Genomic DNA, 13,518 nt, shown 5'->3' on the forward strand with positions numbered 1-13,518 from the left:
GATATGCAGATGACACAACCTTCCTTGTTGAAAATGAAGAGGACTTGAAGCACTTATTGATGAAGATCAAAGACTACATACAGCCTTCAGTATGGATTACACTTCAACATAAGAAAACAGAAATCCTCACAACTGGACCAATAAGCGATATCATGATAAATGGAGAAAAGACTGATGTTGCACAATTTCATTTTACTTAGATCCACATGAAGAAATGAAACGATATACTGCATTGGGCAAATCTGCTGCAAAAGACCTCTTTACAGTGGTCAAAAGAAAAGATGTCACTTTGAGTACTAAGATGTGCCTGACCCAAGACATAGTATTTTCACTCGCCTCATATGTATGCAGAAGCTGGACAATGAAAAAGTAAGACCAAGTAAAAATTGATATATTTGAATCACGGTGTTGGCAAAGAATATTGAATATACCACGAACTGCGAAAAGAACAAATCTGTCTTGGAACATACAGCCAAAATACTCCTTAAAAGCTAAGATGGCAAGACTTCGTCTCACTTACTTTGGACATGTTACTAGAAACTTTGAACATGTTACCAGAAAGGACCAGTCCCTGGAGAAAGACTTCATGCTTGGAAAAGTAGGTCAATGAAGAAGAACCTCAAAGAGATGGATGGACACAGTAGCTGCAACAGTGGACTCAAACTTAGCAGTGATTTTTGAGGATGGTGCAGGACTGGCCAGTGTTTCATTCTGTTGTATATGGGGCTGCTATGAGTCAGAACTGACTGTATGGACCCTAACAACAATTACATAGATTACTGAATTCCCTCTTTTCTGCCTGATAAACAATTATTATTCTATATATATTAGTTAGTAAAAGGAGCTCTGGTGGTGTAGTGCCTAAGGCATTTAACTGTCAACCAGATGGTTGGCGGTTCAAACACACCAGCCATTCTGCAGAAGGAAGATTGGGCAACCTACTTTCGTAAAGATTTTACTGCCTTGGAAACCCAAAGGGGGTCTCTATGAGTCATAACTTGATGGCAGTGAGTTTGGTAGTAGCTAAAAACAGTTTTTTCCCGTTTTTAAAAAATTTGCTGACTTCCCTTTTAAACCTCTGCTATGAGACTTGCTAATGGTTCTAGAACTGCTCTGGCTTGAGAATCATCTGAGTGCTTGTTAATATATTGATTTCCAGAGACCCACCCCTGGAGATTCTCATTTGGTAAGTGTTTTGGTTACTTTGTGCTGCTCTAACAGAAAATACTACATATGGGTGACTTTAACAAATAGGAGTTTATTCTCTTACAGTTGGGGAACCTAGAAGTCCGAGTTCAAGTGCCAGATCTGGGGGCTGGGTGAAAGAGCCCTTCAACCTTAGGCTTCGGCTCTACCTCTTGCTCCTGGCCTGTTGGAGCTAGTGGCATCTCCTCACTCAGGCAGCTGCTGGCTGCTGAGGCTAACAAGCCCAGGGTCCGCGAATACAATGACACAATCCCAGTAATGCCACACAACATAGCAGGCCACTATTTCAAGTCCAGAGATAGAACCAAGATCGGCAGGAAACATGGCAGACTGCTAAATGAGCCCTCGGCTGCATGCAGGGTCCAAGCATGCCAAAAAGCTGGAGACTTTTCTCAGTGCTTCTCCTTATGTGCTGGAAGCAGACCACATCCCTAAGGCAGCTACTCAACTGCTCCAGTAGATTCTACCATGAAGGTGATTACTAGTCTCACCATGGGGAGTAACTATATCCAGCTGCCCAGCCACTCAAAACCAGACCCAGCCAAGTTGACACATAACCTTAACTACCATAGTAAGTTTGGAATGGCACTTGAGAATCTGTAAATTTTACAATTACCATAAATGAAACAGAGACCTTGAACAGCTAAAAGTGCTCATCAGAATCATCTCTGAGAATATTTTTTAAACAGACATGCCAGTTCTACAATTTGAATTTCCAAGGTTAAGGGTCAAGAAATCAAGAATCATTCATTGGCAATCTAGTATAGGTTCTTAGTGTATTTTATAGTTACAGAATTCTAAGTACATAGTGGTGTTAATGTCTTTGAGGTTGCATATATTTTCTGTATTTATAAAGCAATTTGAGCAGATTTTTTAAGAGAAAATATGTAATAAACTATCTCCATCTTAGACTAAAAATTTTACATATACATTTTTGGTTTTAGCTATGCAGCATAAAACCAAACCCATTGCTGTTTAGTCAGTTCCAAAACTTGATGACTCCCCTTTGTATCAAATTGTTCCATAAGGTTTTCAGTGGCTGTTTTTTGAGAAGTCAATTTCCAGACCTTTTTCATGAGGCACCTCGCGGGTGGGCTGGAAGCATCAGCCTTTCTGTTAGCAGCTGAGCATGTTAACTGTTTACACCACTCAGGGACTATATATATAGTTGGGGATCACACATTTGTTTAGAGGCTCAATACCAGTTCTGAACCAAAAGAGATTTGGCTTAAACCACTCGTCAGGAATACTCTAAAAATAAAAAGCATATTCTATTTCCAAATAGAATTTTAATACACATTAATGTAAACAAAGGAGCTCTGGTGGCGTTGGTGGTTAAGGCATTTGGCTGCTAACCAGAAGGTTGGTGGTTCAAACCTACCACTGCTTAATGAAGATGAGGCAATCTACTTCCATAAAGATTTACAGTCTTGGAAACCCAATGAAGGTCATTGAGAATCAACTGGATGACAGTGGGTTTTTTGGGTTTTATGTAAATATATTATTAATTAATTTGAAAATAGAATCTTTACACATTAATGCTACTTCAGATGTAATACAGATTTTATTTTCAAAGTGCACTCTGTAATTTAAAATCTTGGGGTATTTTCCCCCATTTATTTGCTGTAGCATTAGAAAATTGAATATTTAAGCATTTTCATGAGGTTATTAGAAGGTGAATAATCCATTATTTTCCTCTGTGTTGTTGCTGTCCAGACATTTTCCAATGATAGCAACCCTATGTGACAGAGTAGAACTGCCCTAATGGTTTTTTTTTTTTTTTTTTTTTTGCTGGAATCTTTAAGGACATGGTCTCATATAAAACCCTTGTGTGAGTTCCAGCCACCAACCTTTTACTTAGCAGCTGAGACTCTAACTATCACTCCTTGTCCTTTTCCCAGGGCTTCTTATCTTTTCTCTGATTGAGGGTATTAAGAGAGGTTTTACCTTGCTGTTAAGATAATGATCATTTAAAGAGTTGTTTTCAAAAATAGAACAGGTATATTCATTCAGAATATTTTCTTTAGAAACAATTTAACTACAAATACTTGTGCTTGGAACTTCAACTTATTATGACATGCAGAAATTTCAAAATCAGAAAATTAGATTAGTATGAGAAATTGAAAATAATGAATTCTATTGTTTATAACTTGTTCACTTTCTTCTTCTTGGAAGGAAATATGATTATACCTGCTTTATTCCCCCAAAAGATGAAAAAAATTAACTTTTTAGTTATTTTTTTCTGGAAAACTGGTTTAAAATTTAGATGGCTACTTTTTTCCAACAAGTTGAGGTGCTTACAGATCAATTCATTTGTGATTTTTTTCTTAAAATAAGTACCAAATACATGATCCTGCCATCTGAAGCTACTGTTAATATTTATAAACGTTGTTAATGCCAGTAGCATTGTAGCTTTCCGGCTTCATCTGTGAATTTATGAAATGTGTTCTGTGTGAGAGGAGCCCTGGTGGTGCAGTGGTTAAGTGCTCAGCTATTTACTGAAAAGTCAGTGGTGCAAGCCCATCAGCCACTCTGCAGGAGGAAGATGGGGCCGTCTGCTTCCGTAAAGATCACAGCCTTCGAAACCCTGTGGGGCAGTTTTATTTTGTCCTCCAAGTAGCTGTAAGTAATGGTCTTTTCAATGGAAATGTTTTTTGTTGGTGTGTGTATACACACATGCATATACACACATATAGTAATGATTGATATCCGTATTTTGTTGTGTAACCTGTTCTTTTCACTTAATACTATATTGTGGCATTTTTTATGAGCAAAGATAAATTTTTGTAGACCTTACTTTGTATCCTAAAATTTCATGTTAGTCGCAGAGATGATTCTTGTGGCTAATGTTTTGTCCAGTAGGGATTGACTCTCTTAACTACTATTGAATAAAGCCAAGAAAGGTAAAGATACAGAATGTAAATCCCATGAGGGGTGGGTGTGGGGCGTTTGGACTCTCGTTTAAAGTCCTATGCCCAGGGCTAACAACAATGTCTGGCTCATAGAAAACGATCAAGAAATATTTGTTAAATAAATAAACGACATTCTTTAACATGTAAGAATCATAAAGGCTCATTTTTAAGTATACTGATTAGAACTCAACTTCCCAGAGAAAAGAACATAAATAACTGATTAGTAGTTATCCTCACCATATAATCTATATTTAATTTGACATACCAAATATTTTGCTGTTTTTTCTATTACGTAAGGATATGTTTTTTATTAAACATTACTTGTTTAAAATATTTTGGTTTTGTAACAGTTACTAGGTAGAAAATATAACATCAGACTTACTAATAAAAAGAATATTCCTAATAATGAATATGAAATATTTAGGAATAGACTTAGTCTAAGAGAACCACTGCTGCTGAGCTGATTTTGACTCATTGTGACCCTAAAGCCACAAAGGGTTTTCAAGGCTGTAAATCTTTTTTTTTTTTTAACTTTTATTGTGGTGAAAACATATACAACAAGACACTTGTCAGCATAACAGCTTCCCCATTTACAGCTCAGGACATCGATGACATTTTTCATGTTGTGCCACCATTATTTCTATCCTTTTCTAAAATATTCTACCACTGTTATCATAAACTCAATGCCCTGCAAACAATGCCCCTTTCCCACCTCCTCCTACCCTTGTAATCACTAATAATCTTTAGGGGTGTGTGTGTGTGTGTGTATGTATGTATTCCCTGCCCCCCTAATCTATCTAGGAATTTAGCCTCCCTTCCCCTCCCATCTCTGGTAACCAACAAAGAACTTCCTTCCATGTATAAACCTTTCCTTGACTTTTTACAATAGTGGACTAATACAATATTTGTCATCCAAGTTCACCCATACTATGTGGTGTTTTGCTGATTCTACATTATTCTTTAGGGTTGCATAGTATTCCATTGTGTGTATGTACCATAGTTTGTTTAGCTATTCCTTGGTTGATGGGCACTTAGGTTGTTTCCATCTCTTTGCTATTGTGAACAGTGCTTCAGTGAGCACGTGTGTGCGTATATCTGTTTGTATCCTACCTCTCACTTCTTTAGCATATATACCTAGTAATGAGATTGCTAGATCAAATTTATTTTATTTATTTTGGGTATTTCTAGTCCCAACTTTTTAAGGAATTGCTGTACTGGTTTTTACAGTGATTATATCATTTCACAGTCCCACCAGCAGGGTATAAGAGTACCAGTCTCTCCACATCCTTGCCCACATTTGTTATTTTCTCTCTTGGTAGGCTTTGCTATTAGTGCCGGGGGGGGGGGTGAGATGGTATCTCATGGTTGTTTTGATTTGCATCTCTCTAACGGCTAATGAGGAGCTCTAGTGGCATAGTGCCTAAGGCATTTGACTGCTAACCAGAAGGCTGGAGGTTTAAATCCACCAGCCACTCCTCAGAAGGAAGGTTGGGCAATCTATTTCCGTAGTGATACCACCTTGGAAACCCAAAGAGGGGTCGCTATGAGTTGGATCTGACTCAATGGCAGTGAGTTTGGTGGGTTTTATTTTTGTTTTTGAATGGCTTATGATCACAGACATTTCTTCATATGTTTGTTGGCTGCCTGAATGTCTTCTTTGATGAAATGTCTGTTCATATCTTCTGCCTATTTCTTAATTGGACTGTTTGTCTTTTTGATGTTGAGGTGCTAGAGTTTTCTATAAATTTTAGAGATAAGTCCTTTGTCAGATATGTCATTGACAAATATGTTTTCTGTAGGTTCTCTTTTCACTCTTTTGGAAAAGTCTTTTGATGCACTTCACAATTTAATTTTTAGAAGATCCCAATCATCTGGTTTATCTTCTGCTGTTTGTGCATCTTGGGTTATGCTTGATAGTCTATTTATGCCATAAATTAGGGCCTCTAAGTTTACCCCTATTTTCTCTTTGATGAACTTTATAGTTTAAATCTTTGATCCATCTGGAGTTACTTTATGTGTATGGTGTGAGGTATGGATCTTGTTTCATTTTTCTGCAAATGGGTATCCAGTTTTGCCAGCACCATTTGTGAAAGAGATTATCTCTTCTCCATTTAATGGATTTCAGCCTTTTGTCAAAGATCAGCTGATTGTAGGTTCAGTGGATGGATTTCTGGGTTCTCAATTCGTTCCACTGATTTTTGTGTCTTCTGTTGTACCAATAACAGGCTCTTTTGACAGCGATGGCTGTGTAGTAGATTTGGAAATCTGGGAGTGTGAGACACCTCCTACTTTGTTCTTCTTCAGTAGTTCTTTGCTTATCCAAGGTCTCAAGGCTGTAAATCTTTATGGAAGCAGACTGCCTCATCTTTCTCCTGCAGAGCATTGGGTGAGTTTAACCCTCTGACCATTTGATTAGCAGCTGTATGCTTTAACTACAACATCACCAGAGCTCCTTAGTCTTAAGAGTAACTTCCCCTGAAAACTAATGGGATTAGGAATTAACTTAATGAAAACCACATGACTTATGATGAAAATTACACTACTTTCTTGAAAAAGATCATAGAAGACAAAATTAGTCTACTCATGTTTTTGGCTGGACATATTTATAAAGATACTGACTTAATTGGGTTTAACATCAAAATGCAAATTCATACATTTTTCTGACCACCTTAGCTTAGGCAAAGCAATAAAAGATGAGAGTATGGAGTTTGGTCATAAGGAAAATAATCTTAAACATGAAGCCTCTTCTCAGCAAATTGGTATTTTAGTTTCTCAGGACTCTCTGGCAGGATCACTTATTCTTGGTGATGTTGGTGGTGCTATTCACTGTTACACTGCTTGATGATTTTTTTCCAATCGATAGCTGTTTTTTCACTAAGAAAAACAACACTGCTGGCTCTGGTATTGACCCAGCTATGTATTTGCCTATGCTCATTTACCCCACAATTCATTCATATAACATTTATTAAGCCTCTTATGTTCTAGGAACTCATCAAAATGAATAAATATTTGCTTTTGTACACAAAATTAAGTTTCCATAATCAGGTATTGTAACCTTTACTTTTATAATGAAAATTGTTTTAGTTTAAAGTAGTTTACTTCAACTATAGAATTTCAACTTATTAAGTCATACATCCAGCTAGCACTTATTTAATACTTCTTATATGTCAGTAACTGTTGTAGGTGCTTGGGATATACCACTGCATGAAACAGACAAAAATCCCTGCCCTTGGAGAGTGTGCATTCTTTAGAACCATCAAGCATATGAAATCAAGAGGACAGCATTTGTCTGAATAAATTCTAACTCAATAGTGACCCTATATGATAGAGTAGAACTGAGTCGGGGTTTACAAGGCTGTACATCTTTACAAAAGCAGACTACTTTATCTTTCTCCTGTGGAGTGACTGGTGGGTTTGAACCTCAGGCCTTTTGGCTAGAACCCGAGCACTTTAACCACTGTGCCAACAGGGCTTCTTATACCTCTACTATGTATCTGGAAAATAAGAAGACTGATTTGACTGGGAGAAAAAAAAAAGGACAGCATTTGTCCAGGGATAGAGCTAGGAAGCCAGGAGGGGACGGGAAAGAAGAAGGAAGGGAAGGGGTGAGTGCAGGGAGGAAATGGGAAGAATGCTGTTACAGTGTGGGGATTGAAGTGAATGTCACAAAACAGAATATGTATGGATTGTTGAATGGAAAAAATAGTTTGCTCTGTAAACTTTCACCCAAATCTCTCTTTCTCTCTCTCTCTCTCTCTCTCACACACACACACACACACACAATCCCTACCCTGTGGAGTGTACGTTCTCCTATAGGTATAGATTATGGGGTAGAGGCAAATAAGAAATATGATAAACAAGTAAAATAATATACTTTTCATTTTACTTGTGTCTACAGTCAATGCCTATGGAAACAGTAGTCAGGAAATCAAAAAACATTGCATTGGGCAGATCTGCAAAAAAGCCCTTTAAAGTGTTCAAAAGAAAAGATGGGCCATGGTTTCGAGTGGTGTGGCAGTAGTTATTCTCCATGATGAAACTGGACGTGATGTAATCAGCTCCATGGTGGAATCTGCTGTGAGCAGCTAAGTGTTGCCTTCAGGGTGTGGCCTGCTTCCAGTATATATGATCAAGCTTTGAGAAAGGTCTAGCTTTTGGCACATTTTGGACTGTGTTGCTTGCCAGTCTTGGGATTGTTCCTGGACTTTAACCAGTTGCCTGCTGTGTTGCCTGCTGATCTTGGAATTGTGCCATTGTACCTGTGGATCTTGGGTTCATCAGCCTCAGCAGCCAGCAGCTGTGAGTTAGAAGAAGCCTCCAGCTCCAGTGGGCCTGGAACAAGAGGCAGAGCTGAAACTCGAGGTTATGGGGACTTCACCTAGCCCTTAGGTGTCGGCCTTCTGAATTCAGACTTCTAGCCTCCTGAACTGTATGTGAATTAATTTCCTGTTTCTTAAAATAATTCACTTGTGGTATTTCTGTAATAGCAGCACTAGGGAACCAAGACAAGGACTAAAGTGCACCTGAACCAAGCCATGATATTTTTAGTCAACTCATATGCATGCAAAAGCTCGATAGTAAATAGGGAAAACTGAAGAATTGATGCCTTTGAGCTATTATGTTGGCAAATAATATTAACTATACCATGGACTGCCAGAAGAATGAACAAATCTAACCTGGAGAAAGTACAGCCACAATGCACCTTGGAAGCAAGGATGGTGAGACAACTTCTTACATACTTTGGACATGTTACCAAGAGGGACCAGTCCCTCGAGAAACGACATCATGCTTGGAAAAGTAGAGGGTCAGTGGAAAAGAGGAAGACTCTCAGTGAGATAGATTGACACAGTGGCTGCAATGATGGGCTCAAGCATAGAAACAGTTGTGAGAATGGTGCAGGACCAGACAGTGTTTCATTCTGTTGTACTTGGGGTCACTATGAGGTGGAACTGACTGGATGTACCTAACAACAATATAGATGATTAAGTACTATGGGAAAAATAAACCAAGGCAAGAGGACCAGGATAGAAGTAATGATCAGGAATTTTACCTCAATAATAAGGTGAAATGGGGGCAAAAACTTGAAAAAGGTGAGGAAGCAAGTCATGGAGATATCTGGCAAAGCTGCAGTGTAAGATATCTGGCAAAGCTGCAATGTAGGCAGAGAGAACAATTGGTGTGAAAGATGTAAGAAAGGAGTGTGCCTAACGTATTTGAAGAACAGCAGAGTATAGTTAGAGCAGAGTGAGCAAAGGGGAAGAATGGTAGGGAATGAAGTCAAAGAGGTAACAGGGACAGTTCAGTAAGGCCCTCTGTGATATTCTTAGGATTTTGAATACTGTGAATGAGGCAAAAACCATCTTAAGCAGAGCAATGATGTGACCTGACTTTCCTATTAAAAGTAGTACTCTGGCAATATAATACCTGGCAGCTATTATAGAAATAATAGCTGGATAGCTCACACAGTTAAGAGGTCAGTTATTAAGCGAAAGGTTGGTGGTTGAAGCCCACCCAGTGGCACCTCAGAAGACAGGTTTGGCAATCTGCTTCTGAAAGTTTACAGACTTGAAAATCCTCTAGTGCAGTTGTACTCTGCACACACGGTCACCATGAGTTGGACTTGACTCAGCCATAACTAACAACAGTATAGGAATAGACTATAAGGGGACAAACATGATAGCGTAAGATTTTCAATCATATTTCTATCAAGTATGCATACTTATATTTGAAAGTGAATATCCTGATCATCACAGTAAATCCAAATCATATACCTTGTTCATAACACTGACATTGTTAGGCTGGTTAGTTAGGATCATAATCAGTAGGATCACAAGAACACTGATAAAAGTACAAATTCAGGGATCCCAAAACTAATGTTAAAGGGGCAGTTAATCTTCCATAGGCTGAAATCAAAGTCAAATAGCCAAAATCAAACTTAGGCACATCCTTACTGAAAATAGAAAGATAAGTGAGGCAGTTTCCCGCCCTAAAGAAATACTAAGGGTTGTAGTTGCAGGGGACATCAAGCTCAATTGGCGTAACATACTACACAAAACATGGTTCCACCTCCTACTTTGGCAGGTAGCCACTGGGATCTTAAAAGCTTGCATGCAGCCATCCAGATGCAACTGTGGGTCTCTCCTCGTCCAGAGCAAAGAAGAATGAAGAAAACCAAAATTCATAGAAACAATTAGTCCTAGCAACTGGTACACCATCTGATCTGCAACCTATACAACTATGAGACCAGAACTAGATGGTGCCTAGCCACCACTGTCAACCACTTGCAGGGGGATCTATGCAGGAGATCCTGGATAGAGTGGGAGAAGAATGTGGAACAGAACTCAAAATCATTTGGAAAAAAAAATGTTAAGAGTTGTGGAGGAAGGTAAGTGTAGCAAAATAATCAGAGTACTCAGTTCTAAAAGAAAGGAGCAGTTTTAGGAAGCAAAGTGATACATGAGGGAGTTTTAAAAAATATCACATAAATTTACCAAGCCACATATTGGGAAGGGAGCAAGCCAGAAAGGAGCGGAACATAATGCTGCTTTTTAGTAATTGCATTGTGGCTGAAGAATGTGAACGAGAGTGTTAAAAATAATGAGGATGAAGAGATGGACAGGAAACTAGATAAGGGAGGGATTTCTTTTAAAAAATTAGATTTTGTCTTGTGTACATTTTGGTAGCATTTGAAGCAGGACATAATACAGATAGGTCTTCAGAAGGATCATTGGGTGGTAGTTTGAGAGAGAAATTAAAGCAAAGTAACACTGAAGACTAGTTCAAACAAAATCACGGTCTATCATTCTAACATATGCATCTCAGGAATTTTATAGAACCTGCATTTCTGGGCCTACCCATGGACCTATTGAATCACCATTTACAAAAGTGGGGCCTAGGAATTTGAAATGTTGAAGGTCTCCAAGTAATTATGATGCAGCTAGACCAGCAGCATTTGGGAATATAGCATTAGATGAATTTCATTAGACAAAATGTAAGACAGACTAATCTCCATGAGCACTGTTTTGTTTTTCACAATATTCCTAGCACTTACCACAGTGCATGGTACTTACTGAAGAAATACTTCTTTTTAAAATGTTGTTTATTGTTGTTGTTGAGATAATGAATATTTCTTGAATGAAAGAATAGTTCATGTTATTCTGAGGTTCAGAGAGGCCACTCCCCATCTAGTGTTTTTGTTCTTTATACAGCTGTTAGGAGAATTAAAGGAATTAATACATGGTATTCTGGTTACCTAGTGCCTCTCTGACAGGAATATACCACAAATGGTATGGCTTGAACAAACAGGAGTTTATTCTCTCACAGTTTGGAGGCTTTGTCCAAGTTCAAAGTGCCAGGCTCTAGGGGCTGGGTGAAAGCCCCTCAATCCCTCAATCTTGGGCTTCAGCTCCCCCTCCTGCTCCTGGCCCACTGAAGCTGGAGGCTTCACTCAGCTGCTGGCTGCTGAGACTGACAAGCCTAAGGTTGACAAGTAAAAAGGCACAGTCCCGATGTTACCAAACCACAGGGCAAGCCATTAATGCAAGTCCGTTCAAAGTCCCAGGATCGGCAGAGCACCGAAGGCTGCTGAATAATAACTCAGCTACATGCTGGGTTCAAGCATGCCATAAGGTAGAGACCATTCCCAAAGCTGTTTCGTATATGTGGGAAGCAGACCACATACCCAAAGCAGCTACTCAGCTGCTCACAGTAGATTCTACCATGGAGTTGATTATCCGTGTCATCATGGGGAATACTACATCCAGCTGCCCAGCCACTCACCCAGGCCCAGCCAGGTTTACACACAACCTTAACTACTACACATGGATGTTGTTGTTGTTGTTGTTATGTGCCGTCGAGTCAGCCCCGACTCATAGCGACCCCTCCTTGGGTTTCCGAGGCAGTATCACTACGGAAGTAGGATTGCCCAACCTTCCTTCCGAGGAGTGGCTGGTGGGTTTGAACCGCCAGCCGTCTGGTTAGCACATGGATAAGACCCCTGATAGCACAGTAGTTGAATGTGTTTGGCTACTAACCAAAAGTCTGTGGTTTGGACCCACTAGCCGCTCTGCAGGAGAAAGATATGGCAATCAGCTTCCATACAGATTACAGTCTTGGAAACTATGGAGCGGTTCTGTTTCATCCTGTAGGGTTGCTGTGAGTCAGAATTGCCTTGACAGCAGTGGATTTGGTTTTGATTTGGGACACATGGAGAGCCCTTAACACAGTGCCTAGCACATAGTAAGTCCTCAGTAAATGTTAGAAGGAAAATAATATCTTTTCATTGTGCTTAGGTACACTGGCAACTGGCTTATAACTAGCTGGATTTCTTGAAGTGGGTATACAGATTGGTTTTACTTTTGGGATCTTCAGCATACATAGACTATCTAATAAAAAGAGGTAGGCAGTGGTGAGCCTTGACAGATATTTTAGTTATTATTTTAACTACAGAATATGTAACAAAAATAGCTTGAACAATACATTAGCTGAACAAAATGATCTAAAAGGCAAAATAAATGAGAATTTAATATGTTAAAGTAAGAAATAAGGAAAAAAAATGGAGAAAATAATTAATTTTTAAAAGGGTTAAGTGTTCAGTATATAGGGAAAAAATACATGAGATTCCTACCTTATGTTTAACCAGAATAACTTCAGGTAGTTTAAATGGTTTAATGAATTAGATGGAAGCAGGAGAAGATATTTATCAGCTCTTTGGAAGAATGATAATAAAGAGTAAAACACTAGATGACATCACAGACTTGAGTAAATGGTAAAACTATATTATCATTGTTTTCAAAGTACAACTGCTAGGTTATACGATATAACAGTATGCACAGAGCGCTCTGCTGTTATTTGAATATGTTCCTTCTATGATTTATCCTTGCAGCTCTGCTGAAGATCATTTCTAGAGGGAGAGATTTGAGGTGCAGGAGACCAATTATGTACATCATTCATGGGATGTAAAAGGAATTAAGTGAAATTATGCAGCCGAAGTTCTTCGTATATTAAGTGCTCAAGAAATGGTAGCAGCTGTTTTCTGCATTTAATAAAAATGACAAAAGGATTGTGCTGAAGGCATAGAAGAGCAACAGAGTATTTAAGGGAGCAGGAGCATTTTTATTAATAAGATGAAACTCTGTGGAAGAGTAAAGATTTTGGAGTAAAAAAAGACCTGGGTTCAGTCCCAAGTACTACATAACTAACTGGCTATATGAATGTCAACATGGTATTCAGCTTTCTGAGTCCCAGTTTCTTTGTCTGTAAAATAGCGATAACATTTAATATATTTATAAGTTGTTATGAGAGAACTTGGTACTTAGTATAGTGTTTGGCACATGTTGTTGTTGTTGTTAAGTGCCGTCGAGTCATTTCCGACTCATAGCGACCCCATGCACAGCAGAAC

General features: G+C 38.7%; 1 protein-coding gene across 1 annotated transcript in view; it reads left to right on the forward strand.

Annotated features, from left to right (window-relative positions):
• Positions 1-13,518, forward strand: part of HIF1A (hypoxia inducible factor 1 subunit alpha) — a 70,044-nt gene that overhangs the window by 26,474 nt on the left and 30,052 nt on the right. The window lies entirely within an intron of this gene.

Source organism: Orycteropus afer, unplaced genomic scaffold, assembly GCF_000298275.1.
Source record: "Orycteropus afer afer isolate SDZICR_OR568_19922 unplaced genomic scaffold, OryAfe1.0 scaffold00237, whole genome shotgun sequence".
Lineage (NCBI taxonomy): Eukaryota > Metazoa > Chordata > Mammalia > Tubulidentata > Orycteropodidae > Orycteropus > Orycteropus afer.